At 42.8% G+C, this 12,394-nt stretch overlaps 1 protein-coding gene across 1 annotated transcript in view; it reads right to left on the reverse strand.

Annotated features, from left to right (window-relative positions):
* Positions 1–11,725, reverse strand: part of LOC122252135 (uncharacterized) — a 45,876-nt gene extending 34,151 nt beyond the window's left edge. The window contains exon 1 of the mRNA XM_086538856.1: positions 11,632–11,725. The gene's annotated coding sequence lies outside the window, so the exon portion shown is untranslated. The remainder of the gene's footprint in view (positions 1–11,631) is intronic.
* Positions 11,726–12,394: the final 669 nt, after the last annotated feature.

Below are 12,394 nucleotides of genomic sequence, written 5' to 3' on the forward strand. Positions count from 1 at the left end.
TGTCCAAAGGGGCGGGGCGAGGAGAGCGTGAGTTATCTGCAGTCACGCCCCCATCCCCTCCCTCTATATGTCTATGGGATGGGGGAAATGGGACGGGGAGGAAGAGGAAGTGGGAGAGGGGGGAGGGAAGAGGAAGAGGAAGAAGGGAGGTTGAGGACGAGGAGGACGAGGAGGATGAGGAGGAAGAAAAGGTGGAAGCGGAGGGGAGAGGCAATGGGAGGCGAAATGGAAGAGGAGAAGTGGAAAAGGAAGTAGAAGTGGGTCATGGAGATAAAGAGGAGGAAGAAAACAAGAATAAAAAGGAATAAGCAGATGTTTGCACAAAGTCAACATTAACAAATAATAATAACAACAATAAATCCAACAAATAAAATAAAAAAACAACATGAAATTGGCAAGATTCACAATATATTCAATACAATCTACCCCATTTGCCCATAAAAGTACATGTAGCCTATATATAAATCTAGCCATACCCCACAACCCTCCATCTCCCCTCCCTAAGATGGAAGAGGGGAGGGAAGGGGGAGAGAGGCGGAGGGAAGAGGGGGAGGGAGGCAAAGGGAAGAGGGGAAGGGACGGAGGGGAAAGGGGGTAGAGAGAGAAAGATGGAAGAGAAGAGAAGGAGGGAGGGAGGGAGAGAGGGAGAGAGGGAAGAAGAGATAGGAAGAGGGGAGTAGGAGAGGTTGGAATAGGGAGAGAGAAGGAGAGGGAAGGAGAAGGAGATGAGAGGTGGGGTTAGAGGGAGGGGAGGAAAGAAGAACGAGATACAGAGATAAGTAAAAAGACAAAGAGGGAAAAGAAGTAGAAGGAAAGGTAGAAGAGTGGGGGGAGGGGCGAGAGGGGAAAGAAGGGGAGGGTGAATGGGGAAGAGGGGGGAGGGGGAAAGATCAACTGGGATCCCTCCGTTACTCTTGTTGGTCCGGCAAAAATGTAAACAATTGTCCCGCTAAATCTGAACAAGAAGGTCACTGGTCAATCGATTCTGAGGCGCGTAAAGGAGAGAGAGAGAGAGAGAGAGAGAGAGAGAGAGAGAGAGAGAGAGAGAGAGAGAGAGAGAGAGAGAGAGAGAGAGAGAGAGAGAGAGAGAGAGAGAGAGAGAGAGAGAGAGAACGAGAGAGAGAGAGAGAGAGAGAGAGAGAGAGAAGGCGGGCATTAACCTCCGAGAAAGACTCCTACGCCAAGTACTTTAACAAGATCCAAACCCTTTTATATTCCCAGCAACTTACCGAGCAGTTTCTTGCTCAACTTGCGAGATCACACGCCCCTTCCCCCCCCCCCTTCTCCCCTTCTCCTCCCATTCCCCCTATTCTTACCCCTTCCCTTCTCCTACCCTTTCCCCTTCCCAACTCCTACTCCCACTCCTTCGTCACCTTTCTTCTTTTCCCATCCTTTTCCTTCCTATCTCTCCTATCTTTTTCGCGCCCACACGACACCCACACGCCCACGGCCACGCCCACTTACCGCTGATCCCTTCTTCCTTCCTTTCTTGCCTTTTATGTGTGTATATATATATATATATATATATATATATATATATATATATATATATATATATATATGTATATATATATATATATATATATATATATGTGTATATATATATGTGTATATATATATATATATATATATATATATATATATATATATATATATATATTATTGTTTTTTTATTAAACTGTTTGTATGTATGCATTTTGTAAATGTACATATGTATGTACATATACATGTATGTATATATGTAAGTGTCTCTTTATCAGTCAGTCTGTCTGTCTGTATATATGTAAGTGTCTCTTTATCGGTTAGTCTGTTTATACATATGTAAGACTTTTTCCATCCTTCTGCATTGTATTACATATACCTATGTATCTATAGATGGATGAATGAATAAAACGACGTCTGTACTTATGAACATATCTATGTATATACCCACGTACTCATGTATGTATGTATGTATGTGTGTATGCGTGTGTGTATCGCCCCCCAACGAGGATTGAGTGCGCGCGTGTTCCGTTCGTGGGAGCTAAAATAGGTTTATACACCCCAGCATGTCACTCACCCGGCTTATTCCTGGCACTTATGAATGGCTTGGGGAAAGGAGGAGGAGGGAGGAGGGGGCGGGGGTGGGAAAGAAAGGGGAATAGGGAGAGGGAGTGGGAGGGGAGGGGAGGAGGAGAGGGGAGAGAGAGAGGAGAGAAGGGAGTTAAGTGAAATGAAGGGAAGGGAGAGAGAGAGAGGGAGGGGAGAGGGAGGGAAGGGGTGAGGGAAGGAGAGAGGTAGAAGAGAAAATAATAGGGAGGGAGAGGGGGGAGAAGGGTGAGGGATAGACTCACCGAGGTGAGTGAACGTAGATGAGGGGTAGGAGGGGTAGGAGGGGGAGGGGAGGGAAAAGGTTGATAGTCGGGGCGATCGGAAGTTGAAAGGGAGTGAATACTGATAGTGTGAGATAATGATGGCGAAGATAAGAGAGAGAGAAATAAAAGGAGGGAGAGAGAGAGAGAGAAAGACAGAGATTGAGAGAGAGAGAGAAAACAGAAACAGAAAGACAGAGAGAACCCATCCACCCTCGCTTTCCCTCTCCTCTATCTCAGTCTCTTCTCTCCCCGCCTTCCCCGTAACAGATAAAAGCAATATCCAAATGACAGTTGACGGCAAGGCTCAAGGGCGCGGCCATCCGTCACGGGCGCCGCCGACGGGCCGCCCTTTGATCGCATAACCCGTGTCGGCGCGGCGGACGAGCTACCGAACGTCACTACTGCGAGGTACTCTTTCTCCTCCACCTTCCCCTCTTCTTTCTCTTCTTCTTCCTCCTCCTCCTTCTCCTCCTCTTATTCTTCCTCTTCTTTATCTTCTTCTTCTTCTTCTTCTTCTTCTTCTTCATCTTCCTCCTCCACCTCTTCTTCTCTCTTCCTTTCCTCCTTCTTATATCGTTCTCTCGTTATCATTGAGATCTTTTCTTCCTCCTCCCTTTCTCCCTCCCTTTATTATTATTTTCATTATTTACTCTTCTTCCTCCTATTCCTACTATTATTTCCTTCTCTTATCATTATCTCTTCCATTGATCTCTCCTCCTCTAATCCCCCCCCCCAACTCCTCCAACTCCTCCTCCTCCTCCTTCCTCCTTCCTCCTTCCTCCTTCCTCCTTCCTCCTTCCTCCCCCCCTCCATCCTCCTCCTCCTCTTCCTCCTCCTCCTCCTCCCCCTCCTCCCTTCTCTCCTCCCTCAATTCTCTTTTACCTATTTCTCCCTTCATTACTCTGTTTGCAACTTTCTTTTTCTCGAATCCTTCAGACAAAAAGAGAAAATCCCTCTCTACCTAACATCAAGCCAGGCACGGGTGGATACGGCATGGATAAGTACGTGAACGGAGTAATCTAGAACTGGCAAGAGGTGCTGACATGTGTCTTGTGTCGTGTGTCATGTGTCATGTGTCTTGCGTGTCACGTGTGTCAGGCTTGTCGCAACTGCTGTCGAGATGGTAGTTTTTTTTCATTAATTTATTTATCTATCCTTTTTTTTCTAACTTAATGACCGTGGATGTGGAGTAATTTACGATCCATAAAATATTTTCATCTACTGTATGGATGGCACTGGTAACAAGGGTGACGATAACGATGGAAATACTATTGGTACTGACTGTAGTATAAGTAGTAGTAGTTATGGTATTAGTAGTAGTTTTAGTTGTAGAAGTAGTAGTGGCGGTAGTGGTGGTGGTGGTCGTAGTAGTAACAGTAGTTTTAGTTGTTGTAGTAGTAGTGGCGGTAGTGGTGGTTGTGGTCGTAGTAGTAACAGTAGTTTTAGTTGTTGTAGTAGTAGTGGCGGTAGTGGTGGTGGTGGTAGTAGTAGTAGTAACAGTAGTTTTAGTTGTCGTAGTTGGTGGTAGTATTAGTAGAATAAGTATTAGAAGAATTAGTAATAGTTGTAGAAGTAGTGATATTAGTAGCAGCAGTAGTAGACAGAGACTAAACAACAACAAATATGTATTCCAGGTTGCGCGTGGAAGAAAATTGCTTCAAATTACAATCGCGTGGAAGAAAATTACTTTAAAACGGAGACGAATTCCGTAAATTGAGAATCTCATATAACAGAGACTATCAATGATGATAATAATAATTTAAATGATGATAATGAGAGTAACAATAATCAATTAAAGATGATGATAATAATAATAATGATGACAACAACAACAACAATAATAAAATCATATATCTAACTATTATGTTGAAAAACAATCAAAAAGGATTTCGAAAACGTCGTCTCACTTTTATAATGAACTTTTGGTTTTGTGTGTGTTTTCTGGCACTGTGTCAACCCGGTAGTGTGTTTTGTCATATATTAACAACAACAACAACAGAAATAGTAATAATAATAGTAGTTACAATAATAATACTAATACTATAATGATACTACTAATAATAGTAATAATAATAATAATAATAATAATAATAATAATAATGAATAATATTAATACTACGGGTAATAAAAATAATAATGATGGTGATAATGATGCACAAGCACAAAAACAACAATACACAATAATAATAATAATAATGATGATCATAATGATCACAAAAATAAAACCAGGAATAATTCCAACAATAACAAAAACGATAACAATAACCATAATAATAAGAACACTACCACTATTACTACTACTAATAATAATAACAATACCAACAACAAAGATAATCAACAATATAAAATAATGAAATAAAAATTAGGCCCAGCTTTTATTCTCTCTCACGTGCCCTTCCCCCCCCCCTCCCCTCCCCTCCCCTCCTCTCGCTCCGCCCACTTCGGACCTCCTGGTAATAGTGTTTTGTTAGTAAACAAAGTAAGGAACTCACAAGGCGTCAAGACATTGGTTATTTTGCACATCCACACCCGGTCGAACCTCCTGCCGCTTTCTCTTGGTTCCTTGTTCTTTTGCCTTCTCTTTTCCTCTTCTTCTTCTTCTCCTTCTTCTATTTTTTATCTTCTCTGTCTGTCTCTAGGGTTTTTATTTTATACCTCCTTCTACCTATTTTTATTTATTGCTTTCTTTGATTCTTTTTCTTTCTGGTAGGAATCTCTCTCTCTCTTTCTCTCTCTCTCTCTCTCTCTCTCTCTCTCTCTCTCTCTCTTTCTCTTTCTCTTTCTCTTTCTCTTTCTCTCTCTCTCACCTTTACGCACACTGGACGGACTCACACTCTCACCACGTTATATTCACATGTACAAACACACACACACACACACACACACTCATTGGGTTCATTCAAGAATTCACACGGTTTAAAACTCGCGGGGTTGACTCACACACTCGGGATAACTCATACTCACGTCCTCATCGTCCTCGAGACCAACTGCATTGCTGGGGGTAGGGGAGTAGGGGTAGGGGAGTAGGGGAAGGGGGAAGGGGATAGGGAGAGAAAATAAAAGTCGCCAAAGTTGTTTCAAGATCACGGAAGATAATTTTTTCAATCTTCTCCTCCTACCTCATTCCCTCCCTCCCTCACTCCCTCCCAGTCACATCCCTTCTTCCTTCCCTCTCTCTTTTGTTTTCCCTTTCCTTCCCTCCTTGCCTTTTTCCCCTACTCACCCCATGCTACTATCAAGACCTCCCTCCCCCCTCTCCACAGACCCTCCCCACACATGGCTGACATCTTCCAAGGGATATGACGAGCGCGATCATAAACTTCCGCTATTAAGCATGCGCGAAGAAAACACGATTTAAAGGAGGAGGAGGAGGAGGAGGAGGAGGAGGAGGAGGAGAAGGAGGAGGAAAAGGAGGAGATGGAGGAGGAGTAGGAGGAGGAGAAGGAGATGGAGGAGGAGAAGGAAGATGCGGAGGAAAAGGAAGAGGGAAAGGAGGAGGAGGAGGAAAAGGAGGAAGGGGAAGAGGAGGATAGGAGAAGGGAGAACAAGAAAGGATGAGGAAAAGGGAGAAGATAAGGACAGAAGAGAAGAAGGGAAAAGGGGAGTAAAGGAGAAAGAAGAGGAAAATAGCTGGGAAGGATGGAGACGAGGTAAGCGAGAGCGGGGAAGGCAGGCAGGCAGGCAGGCAGGCACAAGGAGCTGCGTGAATCTATGTTAATATGTGTTCTCCTCCGCCGCATTCACTGCCCTGCACACACGGGACAGAGACACATCCTCTTGTTGCAAACTTCAGACACGACAAGATGGATTTTACACGCAATTTTCCTTCCCAATTTTCCGTGGACATCTCAGCAAAAGCACAAAGGAGGGCGCGAAGGGGGGAGACGGAGAGGGGAGAGGGGAAGACGGAGGACAGGAGAGGGTAGAAAATTGAGAAAGATTGGGGGGGAGAGGGATATTATATATATATATATATATATATATATATATATATTTATATATATATATATATAGAGAGAGAGAGAGAGAGAGAGAGAATGAGTGAGAGAGAGAAAAAAAGGAGAAAGAAAGAAAGATAGAAAGAAAAAGAAAACAAAGAGAAAGAAAAAGAAAACAAAGAGAAAGAAAAAAAAAACATAAAGAGACAGACAGACACAACAGAGAGAAGGAGAATAAAGTATAAAGAGGAAAAAAAAAGGGGGGGGGGAAGGGTAGGGGAAGGGGGAAGGGAGGGGGATCGGAGATGCATCTTCTAAATAAAACAAAGGTCGCAAAAGACCTCCAACACACACACTTTAATATCATCAAGAGACACAGATAGCCATCCAAGGACAACAGGTGGGGAGGGGGAGGGGGGAAGGGGGGAAGAGGAAGGAGAAAAAAGAAGAGAGGAAGAAGAAGAAAAAAAAAAAAACGAAAGAAAAAGAGGAGAATGTAAAGACGAAGAGAGTGAGAGAGTGAGAGAGAGAAAGAGAGAGAGAGAGAGGGAGGGAGAGAGAAGATAAGTAATAACAGAATGAACGAAGAAAAGAAAAGAAAAAACAAAGAATGAAAAGAAGGAAGAACATGAAAGAAAAAAGAGAATGAAGGGAGGAAGGGCGAACCGAAAGAAAAGCAAAATAAGAAGAGAAAAGGAAAAAAAAAGGAAGATAGAAAGAACACCCCCCCCTTCCCCAAAAAATAAAAGTATAAAAAAAATAAATAAATAAAAAGTAAAAGGTGATAAAGACGGCATAAGCGCAAGCACAAATAAAGGAGAGGAGGAAGTGAGGAGGAAAATGAGATGAAAGGGAATGCCTCATAAACCCCATTGAAAGCAGGGCTCCATTGCTTGAACTCCGCTTAGGTTCTCCCCTTAAGCCCCCCCTCCCCCCGCAAGCCTCTGTCTTCCTTGCTTTTGATTCTGTCCTCTGTAGTAGATTGTTTTAGAAGATTTGGATAGAGCGGATGCGAGAGGTAACTTTGCTTGAGTGTTTTAACCTTTTCTTGATTCTCTTCTCTTCGCTTTCTTCTTCGCTGTTCTTCTTCTTCTCCTCCTCCTTCTCTTTCTCTTCTTCTTCTTTTCCACCCTTCTCCCTCCTCTTTCCCCCCTTCCCCTTCTCCCTCTCCCTCTTCCCCCCCCTCTCTCCCCCCTTTCTCCCTCCTCCCTCTCCCTCTTTCCCCCCTTTCTCCCTCCTCCCCATCCCCCTCCCCCCGCCCCTTCCTCAACAGCGCCAAAAACACGTCCGTAATCCTGCAGGGCATTAACTCGGATCCCTCGAGCTCAGAATCAGCCAAAAATAAACCGAAATGAATAGATCGATAAAAGAAATATACAGTAAAAGCAGCCAAGGGCATCTCGGTGAGAAAATAACGGAATGAGGAAGTGAGAAAAAGAAAGAAAGAAAGAAAAAATATATGAGGAGATGAGGAAGTCAGCAAATGGGAAAAAGACCAAATTAGCAATTGAAGAAGTGAAAAGTGAATAAATGAACGAATGAGGAAATGAGAAAGACGAAACGAGGAAACGAAGAGTGACGAAATGAGGGTATGAGAGAGGACGCAATCAAGACATGAGAAATGACAAAATGGGGAAACGGAAGAACACAACAAACAAGAGGAAAAATAACAAGGGAAAATATATTATAACCGCATTGCCTAACAACACGTTCTAAGATCTGTTTCACTTTCACATTAATCCAATTCACTAATTCATTCATTCACAATATCCCAAATACTTCCCTCAATAAAGTACTAATTCATACGTTGGCAGATTAATCAACGCGTTTCTATTTTCTCATTTTTTTTTTAATTGACGATTGACTGATATATATATTTTTTTGAAAGTTAACTGTCATCGCCTAAAACCTAATGTTTTTTTTTCTTCTTGTAATGTTATTTTTCAATTTCTATTTCATAATCAACAGATTAATTCCGACTATGTATAAACATAAATACGGACAATAAAAGTTGAGTAAGAACCAGAACCACGAGAACGGTTACAATAATGATGATGATACTAATAACAATTAAAACAAAAAACAAACAATACCAATGATAACAATATAATACCACCAACAACAACAATAACAACAGCAATAATAACGACATAGAAAATAATAACAATGAAATATAAACCCCAACCCTTAAAGTCCGAAGCTAAGACGAACATCCGCTCCGAGGAGACGATAGACTCACAATGTTTATGACGCGGGAACTTCTCCGGCGGGACAGGACGAAGTTGAAAACGGGGGATTAGCGCAATCTCTCTCTGTCTGTCTCTGTCTCTCTCTCTCTCTCTCTCTCTCTCTCTCTCTCTCTCTCTCTCTCTCTCTCTCTCTCTCCCTCACTTTCTTTCTTTTTTCTCTCTCTTTTCGGTTTGATCTTTGGGAGGGACAGAGAGAGAGAGAGAGAGAGAGAGAGAGAGAGAGAGAGAGAGAGAGAGAGAGAGAGAGAGAGAGAGAGAGAGAGAGAGAGAGAGAGAAAGAGAGAGAGAGAGAGAGAGAGAGAGAGAGAGAGAGAGAGAAAGAGAGAAAGAGAAAGAGAGAGAGATAGAGAAAAAAAAGAAAGAGAGAAAGAAAGCGAGCGCGTGAGCAAGCAAGCGAAAGAGAGAGAGAAAGAGAGAGAGACAACCACAGAGAAACAGCCAGACAGACAAACCAAAAGACAATCCCCAACACAATCCGAGAGGACAAAAAAAAAAAGACCCCGCACGCAGACAGACAGCGCAGGAAAAATAATTGTTTATATAAAAAACGTCTCCCATCTCGGTACAGGACGAGCGAGCCAAGAGACACAATCTACGAGTTTCGGAGCGAGGTCGCAATGGCGCCGCCGCCGGTTCCGTGACCTTGGACCGGGAAGCGTTATTGCGTAATTTCGCCGATTCTCGCTGCCTTCGAGGGAGTGAGAGCTTATAACGGGGCGGTCGGGTTAAGAAAGCATGTTCATCAAGACGCATTTGTTTTCCGGGCGATCAGATGAGAAAAGTATATGGAAATTGAGGTATAATAGTGATTGTAATAATGATGATAATAATGATTAATGGAAATAATAATAATAACGATGATGTTTATGATAATTACTTACATTATTATTATCATTGTTATAAGTATCACTATCTTTATCACCATTATCATCAATATCATGATTGTTAATATATAAATGAAAGAGATAGAGAGAGATAGAGATAGATAAATTGATAGATAGAGAGAGAGAGAACAAAAAAAAGAGAGAACAATAAAGAGAGAAAGAAAGAGAGAGAAAAAAAGAGCAAGGCTTTAAAAAATAAAGTGAACGAGAGAACGAAAACAAACAAACCAAAAACAAAAAAAAATCCCCCCCCCAAAACAAAAATCAGAAAGAAACCGAACGAAACATCACAACGAAAAAAAAGAAAAGAAAGAAAAAATCCCCATAGCTACTCCACCGAAGAAAATGGCGAAGGAGAACCGAAGAGAAATCTCCTTGAGGCAGGTCGAAAGAGGATATTTTTCCTCTCATGTCCTTTTTAATCAAGACCATGAGAGGGGGTGGGGTGGGGTGGGGTGGGGTGGGATGGGGGATGCCTACTCCCCGTTCAGTAATTGCTTAGTCTGATTTGCATGCAACTGCAGATGAGATAACTATTCTTTTGCTAGGTATTTTAATGTTTGATATTTATAAATAATACTGAGAAGTAGACGATGATATAATGGTCATTGTGATGGTAGTAATGGTAATAATATAGTATTGTGGTATAGTAATATAAACTATAGCGACTACAAAAGCATAACAATAATAATAGTAGTAGTAGTAGCAAGAAGTATATTAATTCTAGAGAAATTCAGTCAAGAATGGAAACAAAAGCGTGATGGAAATATTAACACACCATAACAGCGACGAAGCAACAAGAGAAGCAAATAAAAAACACACTTTTCTTTTTTATGACATTCAAAAACAGACAATATCCACTACTAACTCATATCATGCCACTCCTAACATTCATTTTCGTAAAGTAATCAGACAATGTTGTCTCATATCTAAGCTCATTATAATATAACATTATAAACGCGTATATCTCATATCTTTCATCTAATTTCCCCAGACTCATCTCGAGTACTTCTCCCATCACCTGTTTCTTTGTTTGTTTGCGGACCAGCTGATCCAGAGATGTTTACGTTTAATTCTGCTTATCTTTTGTTAGTTGATATTACATCGCGGATTACGAAACTGCGCGCTGTTTATCTGCTAAAGACCCTAAGTCGTAAAGGAAAGGTTTATCGTCGAAGCTTCTGATTATAATTCGGGTCTGTATTTCGAAGTGAAAATAATAATGATAATAATAATAGTAATAACTATACCGTTATTTTTCTTTTTCTATTTTTTATCACCATCTTATTGCTATCATCAGTACCTTATCATCACCATTATCAGTATCATTATCATCGCTCCCACTCGACCCAAAGAGAAAAAAAAACAAGAGAAACACCTCAAGGATCATACAACATACAAACTTTACAATATTGAAAACAACAGATGCTCTTCTCCGCACAAGAGCAGAAGAAATGCCAAACAAACGTAATCCCTAAATTCTGCGAACACGATTTCCTTCTTCTATTAAGCAACTGAAGTGCAATATTGCGCTGAAAATAGAGAGCACAGTTACAATACCGTGTTTTGCGTGGGCGAGTTCCTCTGCGCCCATCACTCGGTCAAGAAGGGAAAGGAGGGAAGGAAAGGGCACTTCAGCGGTGGTCATTTGAATCCCTCTAAATCCTCTGTTCTCTATCGTGGCATATAAGTTCTCACACTCTCTCTCACCTCTTGTTCTTGTTCTTCCTTTCGACCACCTCCTCTTCCTCTTCCTCCTTCTTCTCCTCCTGCTTTCTCCTTCTCTTCCTTCCCTTTCTCTTTCTCCTTCTTCGAATAAGATCACTCGTGGATTAACACGTCTCAGCTCCCGGATTTTCTGTTCCTTGTAAAGTTTTGCAGAGTTTATCCTCTTCCCCCCAACCCCCACCCACCACCCCCGCCCACACACTAAAAAAAATAATTCAGATTCAATGAAGCCTCTCTGTGCCTCGGTCCAACCCAGGATGTTTCAAGTCACGAGTTTCCCCTCACACTCCGCCGCGTCCCTTACCGTCCGCCCCCCGCCCTTCCCTTCGAAAGCACTGACGGCGCCGCCCCCCGGACCACCTTGAGACGCCGCCCACACGGAGAGAGGTCACTCCGCGGCGTCGAAACAAGGGCGGCCTCGATACACGAAACACGCCTCCTGCGGGCTGAGGGTGGCGGCGGCTTCGCGATAACTCACACGAGGAACGAGAGGGCCAGTGAGGCGTACCACTGCCCGCGCTGCCCGGGCACTGAGCCACACTGGCACCCCCAGCGTGTGCGCCCGCCCCATGCCACACTGGCTCCCGCACCTGCTGTGTCCCTCCCTCCCTCCCTTCCCACCGCCCCCCTCTCCCTCTTCTCATTCTATCTCCTCTTTCATTCTCTTTCTCTCTGTCTCATCCCTTTCTTTTCTTTTCTCCCCCCCTCTTTCATTCTCTTTCACTTTCTCTCTTTTTCTCTCCCTCTTTCCCTCTCTTCTTCCTTTCCTCGTCTCTCTAATCCTCCTCTCTCCCTTCCTTACTCTTCCTCTTTTCTCTTCTTTCCTGTTCCTTCTTTTATCCTCTACCACCTCTTCGAGATGAAATGCAATTACAATCAGCCATGGGACCCCTGCGTTTATGATGATAATGAGAAAAAAAAAGTGGAGAGGACAGGAGAAGAGAGAGAGAGAGAGAGAGAGAGAGAGAGAGAGAGAGAGAGAGAGAGAGAGAGAGAGAGAGAGAGAGAGAGAGAGAGAGAGAGAGAGAGAGAGAGAGAGAGAGAGAGAGAAATACGAGACACAATTGTTCTCCATCCCAGTGGCATAAACACCTCTCACCTTCCACTCACCTTCTCCTTCTCTTTCTCTTTCCCTCACACTTTCTCGTTTACCTTTTCGTCCTGTTCCTTTAGCTTAGGAAGAAAGGAAAGCTAAGGAAGTGTTCGTAGAATGAGAGAAGGGGAGGAAGATAAAATCACAA

The sequence above is a fragment of the Penaeus japonicus genome, unplaced genomic scaffold (genome assembly GCF_977035675.1).
Source record: "Penaeus japonicus unplaced genomic scaffold, GWHDUDI00000001_assembly GWHDUDI00000008, whole genome shotgun sequence".
NCBI classification, from domain to species: Eukaryota; Metazoa; Arthropoda; class Malacostraca; order Decapoda; family Penaeidae; genus Penaeus; species Penaeus japonicus.